We start from the raw sequence: 12216 nt of genomic DNA, 5'->3' as shown, positions 1-12216 counted from the left end.
AACCAGTGATTAATAATGTAACATGTTTAGCAGATGATAACTTGAATTGGAACAAAACTATGTGTCGTGCCATCATATCCATCATAACAATTTCCTATGCTCAGCTCCGGTGCGGCAGTAGAGCATCTTTGACTGACAGGAAACACAATAACAAAATTAACCTTTTTATGGAATGATTTATCGCTGTACCTCCGACGCGAGACAGATCTACTGAACTTCGCTGTTTGCTCGAGTTTGTCAAGTATTTAACAAGACTGTCTGTTTGTCATATACGAAAATATTTACGCTGTAAGAATCTCGTAAGAAATTCAGAGGGCTGAACCGCATGATGCCAGTGAGTTAACTTTGAAAGACCACAATGATCCGCAAATAACCGTTACAGTGAAGTGTACGATTAAATTGGTTTTGCTTTACCAGGTGTTTTACCATACGCTGGATGAAACGTGTAGGGTAAAGTGGGGTGAGATGCCACATTTTCGAGTTTGTAGTGCTCTAGACTTGTGAGCGTCAGTGTGAATTCACCTCGTGAGACGATAAAAAAAGGTAAGTAAAACTAGTAAATTATTAGGAGTACAAATGAATTCGTTTTTTTTTGTTCAAAAATGTATTTGTTTATTTGAACAGGGAAAATCCCGGTGGAGTTAGTTTCTGTCAAACTTGCTCTCCAACAGGCATAAAACCTCCTCATTTTTTGCATCAACAGATTACAATCATCCAAATGATACATTTAACTTAAACATAGTATTTCTAAAACTAAAACTAATGAGAACTCGACAGCGTTTCGTGATAGATTAAAATCGAATGAATTGGAAATATGGTTGAATATTCGGCACATGCTGGCAAAAGGCTTGTTATACCCATAATTAGTTCTAGCATATGGGGAATCTTAGAAAAGAATAGTTTCTAAGATTACGGCGATGGATATCAATTTGTAAATGCTGTAAGAGCTCGGAGCAGTCTATTCTTGATTGGAGGAGATCTGCCACACAAGTAGCCTTGCTGACATCGCGACGGACATATAACAAATCGAGATCAATCAGTTTGCATCTGGCAAACTTGGAAGGTTCCAAGCGTTTTTCCAAGAAAGCCGACGCAGAGCAAATCGAACAAATTTTCGTTGGATTGCTTCAATGCGTTGGATATCGTTTTGGTAGTACGGTGACCAGACAACCGAGGCGTATTCGAGCGTAGAGCGAACTAAGGCACAATATAATGCTTTCAAGCAATGTACATAATCAAATTCTTTAGTAACGCGGAAAATAAATTCTAGCAACTTGGAGGCTTTGGAGATAGTAAACTCAATGTGCTCCTTGAAATTTAACTTTGAGTCCAGGAGGACACCAAGGTCTTTACAGACGATGTACGTTCCAAAACAATTTGTGAAATATTATAGTAGAAACCGACTACAGACTGTTTGTGACTAAAAGAGATGATGGAGCATTTGGAGGTGCACAAAACATATTACACCAAATATTTAACTGCTCTTGTAGGAACTCTGTGTCAGCTGTGGATTTGATGACATGAAACAATTTTAATTCATCGGCAAACTACTGAAACTATTTCATTCACTTGATCGAAAAATTTAGATCGTTGAGATAAAGTAAAAATATAAACGGTCCAAGGTGACTTCCTTGATGAACTCCAGATGTAACAGCGAATGGTAGGGTTGTACAGTCTCCTATTTTCACTATCATTTCGCGATCAGTAAGATATGAGTGAAATTAAATTCAGAAATGACCCGTTGAACCCTAGTCTATTTAACTTTGAAATTGTTATGTGATGATTAATCTTGTCGAACGCAGCGGAGAAATCGGTGTAGATAGATTCTACTTATTAACTTAACTTTGGTACTTAAGTTTTATATATCTCAAAATAAAGAGAATTTAAGGATTAATCAAAGTATCGTCCAACGCTAGTTACTACTTTTTCCCATCTTTCCAGCAATTTTCGAATTCCATCCCGACAAATTGTCTCGTCTTTTGAGGTGATCCAAGTTTTGATTTCTGCGAAAAAAAGTAAGCCGATGACCTGCCAGATCGTGCTGCATCCATCGGAGCAACCATTAATGAGAAGGAGCAATATCAGGAGAATACGGCGGGTGGGACATTTTACGTTTCCAAATATTTTGCATTCGAAATCCATATCAAAATATAAGTCTTTATATCTTTGTGATAGATAGAACGTAATCTAAGATATTTTTTTAAATCACATGCAAAGTTTTATTTTTCATCGTCATTTCGAACCATACCTACAAACCTGTAGAGTCGCACAAAAATAATGGGAAAAGAACGCTTTTCCTATAACGCTTGACATAAAATGCGTATAATACTAGAAAAACCTGATCGAAGAATGTTTTGTTTCTTATTTAATATTTTTATTTACTTAAAAGAAAGGCTAGTGGAATACGAAATCGGTGGTCACCTGAAAATTTAGAAGCAGTCATGAAATGTGTCGAAGAAAGACAGTAGCAATTTTCAATTTTTTTTCATCTCAAATTTAGATCCTATATACTGTGAAAATGGTTCAAGAATAACATAAATAGGGTAACGGCTCCCTATTTCATCTGAGCTCCTATTTCCATCTCATCCCTTCACCTCATTACTTTGAACATGAATAATATTTTACAACCTACCTGAACCAAACATTGAAATGTTTTAAAATGATTGTAAAAGCTATTGTCACACTTTCCCATTGAAAGAAATGGTTTCAAATTCTTCGTTTATCGTTTTTTTCATTAAAAATAAACTCACTTTTCAATTTAGGACACATTTTCGTCTCAAGATTTACAGTTCGTCATGTTTCTGATTATCTACTAATCGATTCGTCTCAAAACATGATCACTTTTTCGCACAATTACACTACCATTGAATGCTGGATGACTTCATAATTAGTAATGATCACTTGCCACTTGTTTAATTAACGATTTAAAACTTCAAAAACTACCCGACAAACAATATAAGTCTTTAAAAATATGAGATGAAAGTTTTTCACTTAGTTCACTTGATTGCGCTTTGTTTTCATCTTATTTGGTTTTGCAAAGTTGCCAAGTTATCTCATATTGTTAAAAAAAATAAATTGTTTTTCTTCTTCAAATTATTATCAAAATGTATGTTTTTGGTATCCGTGACATTAGTTTAATTGTATTATTGATATTAATATTTAAATAAAGCTGTTTTGGCTTCGAATATTACCAGAAAGAGCGTGTTAAATACTAATGAAATAACCATTGTGGCAAATCTAGTAGCACTGGTTTCATTCCGCTATACGCCAACATAACGCTGTGAAGTGTGTGTGTGTTTCATCGGCTGTGCACAGAGATGCCAGATGTTTTCATAGAAAATATGTATTACTTTGCATATAAAGTCTATATCTGTTCTATCTGTTTTCACTAATAAAATGATGTTAAAAGATGCCCCATTAATTAGATAATTCAACGAGTAAATTTTTTACCAATAATAATAATGTGGAAAAATCCTGGTGGGTACGGTTGTATCGTTTGAGTTGAATATATGGCAGCAGTGAGGCTGTCGGTCACCAGAATGTCTGCCAGCCATATTTTTCCAGCTGGCGGCGTTTAGTCAGCCATCTGGCAGCCGCATACGCATGGGTGAGAGTGTAATAGTGGAATATTTTGTTTTGATTGCTGTCGCCATTGCTAATTTATAGGATGAATAAAAGATCAACGATAGGATGGATAAAAATCCATTGAGATGGAATTAGGAGCAGAGTAGTGAACACATCATAAGTGTTTTTAGCTGTTTTATGAATATTAGTCAAATTTTCAAGCAATGTGAATCAATTCTCAACGTGGAGCAAGGCGAATGAAGCAGTAATATGAAATAGTTATAGTGATTTTAGTGGCTAAATCGGGGTTTGAAGGCGACGTCCTTACAAATGAGATGAAATAGGGAGCCCTTACCCTACATTCACAGTCGTTGTTCTTCAATCTAGAACGAGTACTTCCTTCTTGCCTTACCCACCCCGAATTAATTCACAATAAGTGGTATCTCACTCCGCTATCTCTCACGAAATAATTCTTTTGTTGCTAATAATTTATTATGATAATCATTGATTATTATGATAATATTTTCAAAAAAAAAACTCCCAGTAGCGATTCGTTACTTCCTGTTCATTCTATCTCAATTTAAAGAAAAATGCGGCATCTTTCCCTCACTTTAGCCTACTGCCAGGGCCGCCGGGAGAAAATTCGGGCCCGGGGGGACTGCAATATTACGGGCCCATAAAAATGAAAATTGAAATAAATTTTGAGCATAGGAATCTTCGAATTTCCGGCCCCCTGAAAAAGCCCGGGCCCGGAGGGATTTCTCCCTTTTCCCCCTCTTCTCGGCGGCCCTGCCTTAAGCTATACTCCCACGACTATAAAGCTACTACATAGGAGAAGCAACTTTAGTCCAATTGCGATATTGATTTTCTTCAGTCCAAGCCTTGTGTTTTTGTACGTGACGTTGAGATAGCAGCGGTTTCAATGTTGTGGGCCAATCATACATTTCTAAGACTCGATTAGTGATTTTTTGACCGCTGAGGTTTCGATTGGATACTTACTTTACCTTACCTTACCTATCAGCCTAGTCCGGTGGTGTTGTTTGTTGTATCTAGCAAACATCTCCTTGTAGCTCAATCCATGGCCGTTCTTCCCAAGCCTTTCAAGACGTAAATCCCTCTACACTTGATGGATCTACCTTACTCGTTGTGCTTCTCTTTTTTTTGTGCCTACCGGATCAGATTGAACTATTTTCACTAGGTCGGGGTGGGCAGTCCGGCATCCTGCCTAGGTCGATGCCGATTTTCCCGAATCGTATTCCTTGCTTGTTTTCCGGGTGGCTCATTAGGCCTGCCCCAATCCGCTGCCTTGTCGGAGGGTCATCGGGGGGGTTTCTTTGTTGTCTGCCACCCCACAAAACTGTCACCTGCAACAGGTATTTAATTTTGTTTTGATTGGACATGAATCCTAAAACCATTCGATGAAATTTTTTTCCGACCTTCGGAGATTTTTATTAATCTCTTTTTGGCATCATAGATCAAAAGTGGATTTAATGATAGACAAAAGTTGAGATGGTCACAAGTTCCAATCTCGTGCCTTGTCTGGTGCTGCATATGTAGCAGAATGAAAGGGTAAGGACTGGTTTGTATGTTATAGTCCATCTGAAATTAAGGAAAAGTCGTTCAAATATCAGGCGTTGGAATTAACTCGTGACGTCTCACGAAAGTTGTTTCGATTGTTTTAAAAAGATCCTTACTAAATTTAAGAATTTTCGTTTGTTCTTTTTTGCACAGACTGTAAACTCTGATTTTAAGAGTTTGAAAACTCTCTCATGCGAGGCGAACGGCATATAAAATAAATCCGTGGAAATTACGCTTGCTGATATGCAGGAGCAACTTTCTCTACGGCTCTACAACCCACACAGGGTGCAGATCGGTTATGTACTGATTCTTGTTTTATAAAAGCGATTTTCGCGCACACATTGAAAAGTGGAAATCTTACGAAAACCGTTCACTTATGTATACAAAACTGTCGTCTCTGTTAGAGGCTTGGGAAACAAGGAAAATTAGACATTGTTCGTCACTAATTGAAGATACAATCGCCAATTATCTAGAATATATAATTTTATCTGATCGAATTAATGCGTAGAAATATTTCTAAACAGTTAGTGTAATGACATCGATAATATATTTGTAATCAGCTAAGCTGTAGGTGTTTGTAAGGTTTTATTTTCTGTATTTTGGATTCGCACCCCTACATAGAAAACAAATACGTAAAGACTGTCCAAGAAATTATGGACGCACTTTGATTTCGCTGTAAATAATTCACAAGTGTTAGATATTCAAATTTTATTCGATATACTGATAATATTAGACTACAACAACAGAATATTATTCTCAACATTTGCTACTTAGCCATTGTAGACTAGCTGGCGCACCTTCTTCTGAACAATAGAGTGTACGAAATGGGTAAATACGATTTAACAAAGCCTGAAACTTGGCCTACAAGGCCAAATTCAATTTGTATTGATTTTAAGCGCTGCAAAGACCAGCAGCAACCGAAATTGAATTTTTGCTTAAGGAACGAATGCATCTAAATGTTAATGATGTAAGTGAGATTCAATTCAACAAGGCGTCTAACTGTGTGTACATTATGTTCAAACGTGAAAGAGAAGTTCTTTCCATCGAAAGGGAAGTATGGCGGATTTTTTCCAGGGTATCCGGAATGGCGCGCGAGTGGTACGTATGCCACTACGTAAAGCAATTCCATCTTACATCATTTGTGGTCAAGGTGGGACACGTCCTTGTAAAACGTTGATTACCTATGAAAATCAGTTGGTTACATGTCAGTTTTGTGAACAACCTGCACACTACGGCAAACATTGCACTGAAACTGCGAAAAGGATATCTTTAAACAAACACAAGGACAACCGCCCAACAACGGAAACTAGTGAGCGCAGTACTCCTGTTGTACCATCAAACCAACCAACAACTGCAATTAATGCACAACAAGGCGCGTCTACAGCAACTAACAACCAACCCAAAAATGCAAATCACAAGGAAAACGAAGAAAAAACGGAAACCAACAACGATACCACCGATGCGGCAATGGAGGACGAGATGAGCCACGGACAAAGCGCCCCTCAATCATCGCAAGATAAAAATGGAAGCTCCTTTCCCCCTAGAAAAAGGGTGACAACGAGATCTAACGGTAAAAAAAATATTTTATCTAATAAAAACATAGCTCATACGGCCACGTAAAGCTTGTACGCAAATTAGCCTGAATAAAAAAATTAAAAAAAAAAAAACAGAATATTTTGCTGTTCATTGAAGCAGTGGTGATGAAGGGTTTCGAAATCTTACCGCAGCTACAAATTGCTTGCCAGACCATAGCTTTCTTACCAAATTTTTCGACTTCAATCGATGTCTCAGACTGGTTTAACACTTGCCCTTCTCGCACCGTATGAAATTGTGGTCCCGGCAAGGATTTGTAATCGAGTTTCACGTAGGTTTCGTCGTCCATGATTATGCAGTTCAAATTTCCAGCAAGAATCGAACCCTCGGCCTGATTTATGCTTCTTGTTTCGGACTACGATTTGGTTGTTTCTGCTTCCTATAGGTTCGAAGATTCAAACGTTTTTTAGCACGAAGAACATTTAACTTCGAAGTGCCCACTTTTTTGGTCACATCCCGAACTGAAACCTTCTTCTTTTGCTCGAACGCCTTCAGTATACGTTTATCCAACTGAGGGTTAGCAGGACCTTTTTTTCGACCCGTTTTCGGTTTATCCTCGAAGGTGTTATCCTCACCGAACTTCCTGATTGCATTTCGCACGGCTTTTTCACTTACTCCTTCCATTTTTGCTATCTTTCTCAGTGACAATCCGCGTTCTGTGCACCGTTTGTACACAATTTTTTTTGTTCTGCTGAAAGTCCACGTATTTCGAAACAAATTAATGAAAACGAATAAACAACTGCACAAGTGGTTAGAGAAGAGTGTAAACATCAGAACGCAGCCATAAAAATTGACAGATTCTGAACCATTGCGAAATGGCAGCGGTTTTTGGTTGCGTCCATACTTTCTGGGACCGTCTTTAGTCCTACGTCAAAAATGTTTATAGTTTCTTCGAAGATTAATTTACTTGACTACAAAGTAATAAGAAGTAGCATCGGCCAGAAATAGTCGAAAACACGTTTTCGTTCGGCACGTCAGAAAAGACGTTGCACTCCGTTGCAAAACAAAAAGTGTTCTGTAAATAGCAGAAACTTTACGTCTGCTTAGCGGTTCAAATTGAACTGCCGAGTTTAGCACTAAGCAGTTCAATTTGAACTGCTCTGCATTGATGAGTCAAAGATGAAACGTAAAAATAATAAAAACGGTTATGTGCCCTAGCATAAAATTTGGCTAACCCCTAAATGAATAAGAAGTGGTTTTTTCAATAGTTTTTTTTTATCAAACAAAATCCGTAGCATAGTTAAATTTATTCGTTTAGATATCAAGAGAATCGAGAACCACTCACCACTATCATTTGTGACTTGCACAAAAGTTGATAGCTGATAGATTTGATCAGTATTAAAACCTGATTACTGAACGAATGGTTGGTTTTCAGGTATTATTAGTACATGCCTAGTGCATTATATATCTAGTGAAGCTCGAAAAGCATGTGTTTCCACACTTCTTCATGTTCTACTTCACCACCGAGTATTGAGCACAGAAGCAAACCAGGTATTCGAAAAACTGCAGAAATTTTCTGCACACCTAATCTTCGAGCGCTATACTAAATAGAAAATTAGAGAGCGCAGCGCCCTGCTTTATTTTATTTAATGATTCGAATGTATCCGAGGTCATATAAGCTATCTTGACACATGATTTTGATCCATCAAGCGTCGTAGAAAATCTCATCATTCTCATTAATAGTATTGATGTCATAGACGACGTTAAAACTGTTCTTAATCTACAGTGCATGTATATAACTCCCAACTTGAAAAACATACGAGAATAATTTCAAAAACAGTTAAAGTGAAAGGTTCTCATTGTCCATGGATGAATTTGGATCTGTGGACTCTAGTAAAAATTAAACGAAAATATCTCCAGCGTGTTAGAGCAAACTCACAGGACCAACACCTTAAACAAATGCTATTACATATATCTAAAAAGGTCGATATCATGAAAAGGAATAGCAAGAAAGCATATTTTGAAAACCTTCTTACAAACACACATCAATCAAAATTTTGGAGAAATCTAAAAAATACATTTTTAATAACAAATAAAAGTGACAAGATAAATTCGATTCACAATGGTAACAAAATTAATGTAAACTCTGAAGTTTGTGAGATATTCAACAATTTTTTCTCCACTATCGGCCAAGAATTAGCTAAAAATATTCGTATAAATCCAACTGTTTGTCCTACTGATAATGTTCGTCGTGTTAGTGGTTCTATATTCTTACGTCCGTCATCTTCTAGCGAAGTCATTCTACTGATGCAAAATTTGGACAATGAAAAGAGCAGTGGCTCCGACAACATCTCTGCAAGTGTGCTAAAAAGTAACCCTGTTATATTCGCTAGAATTCTCTCTCAATGTTTCAATGTGATTGTTCAGACTGGCTATTACCCTGACTGCCTCAAAGTGGCCAAAGTTATTCCTGTTTATAGGTCTAGTGAACGTTGTGATTGTATTAATTATCGTCCTATATCGACTCTGTCCGTCTTCAACAAAATCTTTGAAAACTATTGGTTAATAGACTTCTCGAATTTTTAAACAAACATAGTTTCCTATATAAACTTCAGTATGGCTTTAGACAAGATTCTAGCACACATACCGCTATCATAAAATTAGTAGATAATATAAAGAGCTAGATTGACCAAAAAAACATGATTGGATCCTTTTTTTTAGATCTCGAAAAAGCCTTTGACATTTTGGATCACAGTATCCTCTTACTCAAATTTCTGTGCTACAGCATCAGGGGCATCGCGAACTCTATTATCAGTAGCTACTTGACAAACAGAAAACAATTTTTTGTCCATCGAGGGCAACTGTAGCAATCTTGCTGCCATAAACATTGGAGTGCCACAGGGTAGCAATGTAGGATCACTATTATTTCTTTTGTATATTAATGATACAGGTAACCTGCAACTCACAGGGACTTCGCGGTTATTTGCCGATGACACAGCTCTATTTTTTTCCTAACAATGACATCCATTCTATTATAAACTCAATGGAGAGCGATTTAAGTATATTAGATCAATATTTTAGTGCAAATTTATTGTCCTTAAATCTAAAAAAAATTAAATATACGGTTTTCCGGTCTATAAGAAAAGTAATGCCAATCCATCGTTATTCTAAATTGGGACATTATATTATTGAAAAAGTATACTGTTTCAAATATTTGGGTGTATATTTTGACCCCACGTTAACCTGGATTCACCATATTAAATCTATTGAAAAACATGTGGCATCCTACTGCGGTATTTTGCGGAGGGTCAAGTCATATGTTCCTAAGCGTGCCGCTAGCTCTCATTAAAAAAAATAAAACTCTACAAAACGGGTTTCTCAAAATCATCTTCAATAAACCTCTACTGTTTTCAAGCTTATTGTTGTACTCCGATAATACCCATAACATTACCTCTAGCATAGTTACGTGATGTTCAAACATTACTGTTCGCTCCTGATATCCTACACAACCCATCAACTCACCATAATTTACAGTTTCCAACTTTAACTCACTCTCGAACTACACGTCGTAGTAACAAGCTGCTTTGCGTTCCAGCAGTCGCAAACATTGGTCAAAGAAGGATTTTTTTTGTTGGTCCAATAAAATATAACGCACTTTCACTTGACATACAAAGAACACCCAGCCGTGCCTTATTTAAGGCGACTGAAGCGTCATTTTACTAATAGACTGAGCGAGGTATTTAATTAATGTAGTTCCTTAGTGTATTCCTTGTTTTACAAACTATCAACAGTAGTTCATTCTTGTATAATTTTTTAGTTAGTCTGTATCATTGTGGAACCCTTAAAAGGAAATCATTTGCACTGGGATTCCGCTTATTTTCAAATAATGTTTAATTGCACATCATGAAAATACAAACATCTCAGCATTTTTTGAAATTATATTTATTGTTACGTAAGACTTGCTTTTAGAAGTATTATGCCAGATTATTATGTTTTTCTTTGAGCTGAGATTAGTTTGCGTTCACTACCAGAGTGCTTCACAAATTAAAGCTCTTACGTGTGGGGAGTATGGTGGACCTTAAAAAAATCTAATCAGCTTTGTCGAAAATAGTTGTTCTAGCAAGACCAGGTACAATTCGTTTCTTTTGTATACATTTTCTTCTCTACATCACGTTTAAAAAGTTAGAAAAAATGGATTTTTCGTTTCATTCTATGATTTTTGTTAAAGCATTCAATTTTTTAGTGCACATTCTTTTAGAGCGTTACGATTTTCCGTTACTTTTTCTCAGGCGTTATTTTCATTCAAGTAACAATTTTCAAATTAAAAAGATTTTTAGGAAGTTCATGCAAAAATACATCCGCAATCAATCTGAAGTCGAATTGGTCTCTCAATACGTGCAAAACAAAAGGTTTGCTATATTGAAGGCGTGTACAAATTTTCACCCAATTCGTAGTATGTTTATTCTGATGATATGTTAACCTTGCTAGTGAATTGCTTATTGTATCTAGCGGGGCTGGGTCCACGGCTTGTCCATCAATCTTCATTCTGTTCGTCCTTTGACTACTCGAAATTTCATAGAATGCTTGTTTAAACGATTATAATAGATTATTATTAGAATGATGTTCCCATCATGCCAGATGCAGAGTTGCGCAAAGAAGCCTGACACATTTTGTTCTCCGGTTACACTGGAACCAAACAAGGGAGGGAGAAAACGGGTATCGGAAAGTAGAAGAATGAAGGTTTATTTTCGTCTCGTCGTTTTCCATCATGGAGCACTGGAGTGTCGCTCACCGTGTTTTCATTAATAACTCGTTTTAATAATAATTTTTTGCAACTGATTTGTCAAAAACGAGTGATAAATGAAAACGCGATTAGTGGCACTCCAGTGCTCCATGATGGAAAACTTCTAGGCGAAAATAAACCTTCATTCTTCTATTTTTCGATACCATGTTTGAGAACAAAATGAGACAGATCCCTTTGCGCAACCCGGTAAAATAGATGTTTTGGAGCTGATGAAAAGATTGGCTTGAGAAATAAATGTGTTTATGAATTAGAAATATTATAGAATTCCCACTATATATGTATATAGCGCAAGTACTAGTACTGAAATTAATTAACACCACATTAGATCGCTTTACTGTGTACAAGAAAATTTCATTTTAGATTTGTGTAAAAATATTGCATTAATTAATTTTTGTGTTGGTGCTCTAGTTTTATTTACGACAAGTATTTTTAATTTATTTCATCCTGTTAGTACTTGAAGTGTTTTTAAATTTTTCAGCTACTGTGCTAGAGTGCAGTCATGCATCCGGGAATATTTTGTTTTCAATTGGTATAAATAAACTATGCCATGCCGGTTCGCCAGCAAACTAACTTCGGCAAAAACCAGAAGTGGGGATGGGAATTTTCCTTCATATTTCACCCCCGCAATCCAAATCACAACGTTCAGTTATAGAAAAGTTATAGATTGTTGTTTATTATTGGTTTTTCGTTTGAGAATCAAGTTTGAATCGATTTTACATTTCTCGACAGAAGAGATT

The sequence above is a fragment of the Malaya genurostris genome, chromosome 3 (genome assembly GCF_030247185.1).
Source record: "Malaya genurostris strain Urasoe2022 chromosome 3, Malgen_1.1, whole genome shotgun sequence".
Lineage (NCBI taxonomy): Eukaryota > Metazoa > Arthropoda > Insecta > Diptera > Culicidae > Malaya > Malaya genurostris.
The sequence above is the reverse complement of the archived record's forward strand: the minus strand, read 5'-3'. Positions refer to the sequence as shown.